The following is a 5,620-nucleotide window of genomic DNA, read 5'->3' as shown; positions in this document are numbered from 1 at the left end:
ATAAATAAAATTTTACATTAAAATTAAATTATTTTTTAATGGTAGAGATAAAAACTAAATATTTTGAATTTTAGTTGGACTAGAATTAAAAATATATTACAAGAACCAAAACAATAAATTACAATTTCACACAAACTAAAATTTTATTTAAAGGTTTTATAAATATTATTTATATAATCATACAAAAGTTACCTACATTAGATCATTTTTAAAAATAAGTATACCTTCCGTTGAAAATATTAGTCATATGAAATAATAATATTTAAAAAAAAACAAGTGAAACCCATAATTACATCTTGGAACATTTTATTATTGTAATTAATCTAAAAAAAATTAAGTATATTCGTACATTAGTATTTTAGTTAATTTTAATCATTAATTTTAATTATATATATTATATATATTTTATAATTAAAATTAACAATTAAAAATAATTGAAACACTAATAAATCGATACAATTAAAAGTTTTCAATAATCTAAATATTATTCCTCATGTTTCGAATTTGGCCCATTGCTATTAGAGGCACTAACTGAGATAGAGGTTCGAGTCATTTTTAGGGAGTGGATCCTCTCCAGTGAGAAAAAAATTGGATGGTATCCAGTATTCAATCTAACCATTCATTGTGCTCTGTCTCTTATTTATTTCTGGTCCCACTTATAGAATCAAAGGTAATAGATCACACTGGATTCTATCAATTGTTAAAAAAATTGGAGAGGATCTTTTTCCGTCATTTTTATTATTAAAAGGAGAAGAATCTTTTGTTTTCGATTAGAGTTGAAAAACTAGCTTATGAGTCCGTTTAAATTCCACTTATTAATAACTTGATAAGCTGAATTTGTGAATTGGTAAATTGAGTTTGAGCTTAGATTTGAGTTCATAAATTAAATGAGCTGAATTTGAGTTTGGATAAACTTAGTTTATTAGCTCATGAGTTTTGACTCGATTATATATATAATATTAAAAGTATAGATTAAATGCATATATAATATACGTATTAATAATTTGTTTCTATTATTTGAGCCAACTCGTGAGCTCGAACCAGCTCGTGAGCTTTCGGTGAGTCGAGCTTGAGCTTACGAAATAGACTCGATTGTTAATAAGTCGAGCCGTGAGCCAAGTTTAATTTTTATAAGTTGAGTTTGAGTTTGGTCTAACTCGTCTCAGTTTGGTTCACTTCCAACCCTATTTCAAATGATATTACATTTTTCAATTAAAAGAATTATATTTATATTTTTTTAATGGGTGTTTTTAAAATAATTTTAAGATAATCGTTAATACAATCTATATATTTCAACGTGAATTGATGTAGTATTTAATTCTGAATCCTACTTTGTAGAAGCAACAAGTCTTTGACCAATAAATAAAAATCAAGTAGATGATTTTGAGTTATTAGTATTTTTTTTTTAATAATCCAAAACATTTGAGTCATCTAATACAAATAAAAATACGTTATTTTATAGAATTTTTTATTTAAATAAATAAAATAAAAGCATTAATTATCGAAATAAATAATTTTAAAAATATTTATTGATTTGCGTTCTCCAGTCATATATCGTTTACAGTGTAAACAAGATGATATTGTATGTATTTTGTTTACAGTGTAAACGAGATATGACACGTCAGCTGCGTCGTGTCTATCTCATTTACACTGTAAACAAGATAAGGTTGACCGGCACCTATAAATATAAGTCGTTTACACACTGTTTTTGACCCTACTTTGACCCAAGCAAACTCTTTCTCCCCTCTTTTAACCGTTTCCTATTATATTTGAGTCCAATACGATGATGGCACGCCAGGCGAACAACGACGGGGACATCAACAGACTAAACGAGACTTCGCATTACGTTGGGGCGGCCGACTTTAAGGTTAGTTGCGTTATGTTCGGTTAATCTAAATATGTGAGGATTGTTAGGGTAGTCTCGTAGTGACAAGCACTGAGTAAGATGCTTTAGGGGTTGGATTGTATGATGAATTTAGAACAATATTTGCTTGTGTAAGATTTGTATGACTTAATTACGATTTACTTACCGACATAAGTAACTTAGAGACAGCTATAGAGTATACACATGGTAGTATGTTCCTAAGTAGTAGTAGTACTTTGTTCTTAAGTAGACTAGAAAAATGTATTATTATCTATTTAGAGGTTAAAAAATTATTTTTCATTCCGCAGAGGCCTCGCCTTCTACTGCCCCGGCGAGTCAACCATACCATTCCTCCATCCGACGCCATCGTCCCGTATCTAGCCGAGGTCGGATTCGGCGACACGGTGCCGCTCAGGGACTTCAAGTTTGACAATTCCCTGATTTCGGCATTCGTGGAGCGATGGCATCCAGAGACGCATACGTTTCATCTCCCGTGGGGATGAGGTCACTATCACCCTGCAAGATGTGGCGTACCACCTGGACCTACGTGCACACGGGAACTCCATTGGGGGTGCCTTCGTGACTTTGGTCGGTGGTACAACACCGAGACGTGGGCGATGGTGGAGCAGATGCTTGATGCTAGGCCTCCGGTAGCGGCACAGCAGGCGGCGTAGAGGAAGGAGTCGTTCACGCTGAAGCTAGTTTGGTTGCGTGATCGTGTCTAACAGATGCCCCCGACAGACGATCCTGAGACCCTCTGCCAGTATGTCCGATGCTACATTATGTTACTGATCGGAGGGTATCTGCTGACAGATAAGTCCAACAACCTAGTGCACGTACTGTGGCTACCGCTTCTCCGAGAATTTCGCGGAGTGCAGAGCGTTATCATGGGGCTCTGCTGTGCTGGCTTGGACTTACCAGTCGCTCTGTTTGGCGGCACAGCGGGGCGTCACAGATATCGCCGGTTGCACTCCGCTGCTGATGAGTTGGATTTACCAAAGATTTTCTCAATGGTGTCCACCAGATAGAGGAGTCTACCAGTACCCGCTAGCTGCGAGGTATCCAAATATTACTTTTTCATTTCATGTTAAATTTTGGTGTTAGTTCGCACGGTTTGTAACTCAATGAGTTGTATATGTCTTCGTTACTTTCAGATTGGTTGGATTGCAGCAGTAGAGTAGGGATCAGCACCAAGCCAGAGTCTTGTACTATAGGGTATCCATCGACTGGTTACGATTCGATGAGGTTAGTCATGAAATTAAATATTTTGATATTTCCTTCTACTTGCTGTGTTTTAATACTTGTTATTTTGTTTCACGTTTTTTTATTCAATTTGCATGGAGGGTGTACGATGACCCTGCGCTGCAGGTCCTGCGCCCACACTAGTTCCGTGAGGAGGACGAGTGGGGTACATGGTTGTCGGCCGTTCCTATAGTCTGCTTTAACATTGTCCGGTTTCACCACGTCGATCGGGTGAAACGGTAGTTCAATGGGGAGTAGCCAGTGCCAGGGATTCTAGTGAATATTGACAGGTACGAACGTGGTTAATTTCTTCAAAGTTATACGTTGGTTGTTGTTTGTTGTTTTGATAGTGAAACTATTTTATTTATTTAATGTGTTTAACGACAGGTATCTGACCACCACTGGTCGCAATGAGGATGTTTGGTGGCCAGAGCGACTCCAGCAGTGGTACGACGGTTGGAGGCAGAGGTTCGAGTCTAGTCTGCAGGACTACAGTGCACTATACAGTCGACACTAGGCCGACCGGTGAGTACTACAATTGGTGGCGTGGAGCTTGCTGTGTGAGGCATCTATCTAGGCAGGAGGTTTTAGAGGACCCTAGGCTGGTGGAGTTGCCCCCCGATGTCCAGCCTACTGCCAGTCAGCTGAGGGACGATCTTACCCTTCCGCCACGTAATCCTCGTCCGACTCCTCCTCGCCCTCTTCTGCCTCATCCACTGGAACGGCGACATGAATCGGCGGTGGTGCGAGGAGTCGGTCGTCCTGCACATAGGTCTAGTGTACGGAAGGACCACCGCCACTGTGTCCCATCTCTGCAGACAGCTCCATTACTTGCTCCACCATGATCCTCCCTTGGATGTCGAACATCACTCGCATATGCTCGTCCCCTTAAAGTCGGAATAGTAGAAATCGGAAGACTCCGTTACCCATGGGGCCAACAATCTATATGCCACCCTTCCGATTTCCCTCGCTTCTGTACCACCGAGCTTGCTCAGTATCAAACTCTTCAAATCCGACAACGTATTCACACGCTGAGTGCGAAACAATATCGGATCCTCGCACTCAAATGTCACCCCATTGTCACCGTTTTTCATACGACAATTGGGATACACAAGCACAACTATGTACGGACTATTACTGACCATTAATGCCTTATATTTGTGAGAAATATGATACAAAAAGTTTGTGAAAAATACCAAGAGTTACACATCCTTTTATAGTCGGTGGGACACAACTCCATGTATCTCGTTTACAGTGTAAACGAGATGAACATTGCATGTATCCTTTTACACCGTAAACGAGATACATGTCTATCTCGTTTATAGTATAAACGAGATACACGCAATGTCATCTCGTTTACACTGTAAACGAGATATGACTAGGGAATACAAATCGATAAATATTTTTAAAATTATTTATTTCTATAATTAATGCTTTTATTTTATTTATTTAAATAAAAAATCCCAATTTTATATGCTTAAATTTAATTTAAATATATTCTAAAAAATTTAGAAAAGACTTAACAGATACAATAGTATGTGTTAAGTTACTAATATTGATAATCATGATATGAATTTATATCAGCGATAAAAGATGTAATTTTTTCTAATATATATAGTTGTTTTTGACTGGAAAAAGTACTCAATAGAATTTTATATTTTTACCAAAAGAGAAAAATGGAGATGCGGGGTATCGATCCCCGTACCTCTCGCATGCTAAGCGAGCGCTCTACCATCTGAGCTACATCCCCACGCCGGCATCTATTCGATGGTTTAATATATATTCACTATTTTTGTTCCTTTAGTGGATCCAGCTTACGTGAAATATCAAGTATACATAAAATTATTTAGATCTTAATGCAATCGAAAGCTTTGATTCAATTCTCACCTTCCCCACTCCCCCAAAATAGAAAAGAAAAAAGACATGAGTAATAGAGATTATGTTGAATTGCTATATCTAGAAATCTTATAAAGGGGAGCCAAAAATAAAAAATTGAAAATGCGATATTAAAATGGAAAGTTTTAATAAAAAAAATAATTGTATATTTTAATACTATTTTAAACTAAAATTAATTTTTAAAAAATAATTTATATCAAAGTGTGTTTTCATAAAATTTTAATTTTTATCCTTATTATAAAAGATATAACATAAATAATATAAATTTGTTTCTCTAATACTTTTAATATATGTATTTAAAATAAATTAATGAATATAATATATAAAATATATTCATTAATAAATAATTCATTTAATATATTTTGATTTTAATATCATAAAAAATAAAATTTAATCTAATTTATTTTTATGTATATATTTTCTTATTACATTCAATTAGGAATTATTATAAAAACTAAAGTATTTTTATATAATAATAGATAAAAGAATTACCAAAAAAAATGGAATGAACAAAAGAAAATAAATTTAAAATGTATGAAATGAAATTTGAATTCATGTTTTGGAGTATAAAATATCTCACTTTAATTATTGAACTAGAAAATATATTATTAAAATTTG

At 35.1% G+C, this 5,620-nt stretch overlaps 1 non-coding gene across 1 annotated transcript; it reads right to left on the bottom strand.

Moving 5' to 3' along the window:
- Positions 1 to 4,783: 4,783 nt before the first annotated feature.
- TRNAA-AGC (transfer RNA alanine (anticodon AGC)) lies at positions 4,784 to 4,856 on the bottom strand. Its single transcript has one exon. It is a non-coding gene; the product is annotated as a tRNA-Ala (tRNA).
- Between the last annotated feature and the right edge of the window lie 764 nt (positions 4,857 to 5,620).

The sequence above is a fragment of the Arachis duranensis genome, chromosome 5 (assembly GCF_000817695.3).
Source record: "Arachis duranensis cultivar V14167 chromosome 5, aradu.V14167.gnm2.J7QH, whole genome shotgun sequence".
NCBI classification, from domain to species: Eukaryota; Viridiplantae; Streptophyta; class Magnoliopsida; order Fabales; family Fabaceae; genus Arachis; species Arachis duranensis.
Note: the sequence above shows the minus strand (reverse complement) of the source record. Positions and strands in the feature narration are given on the sequence as shown.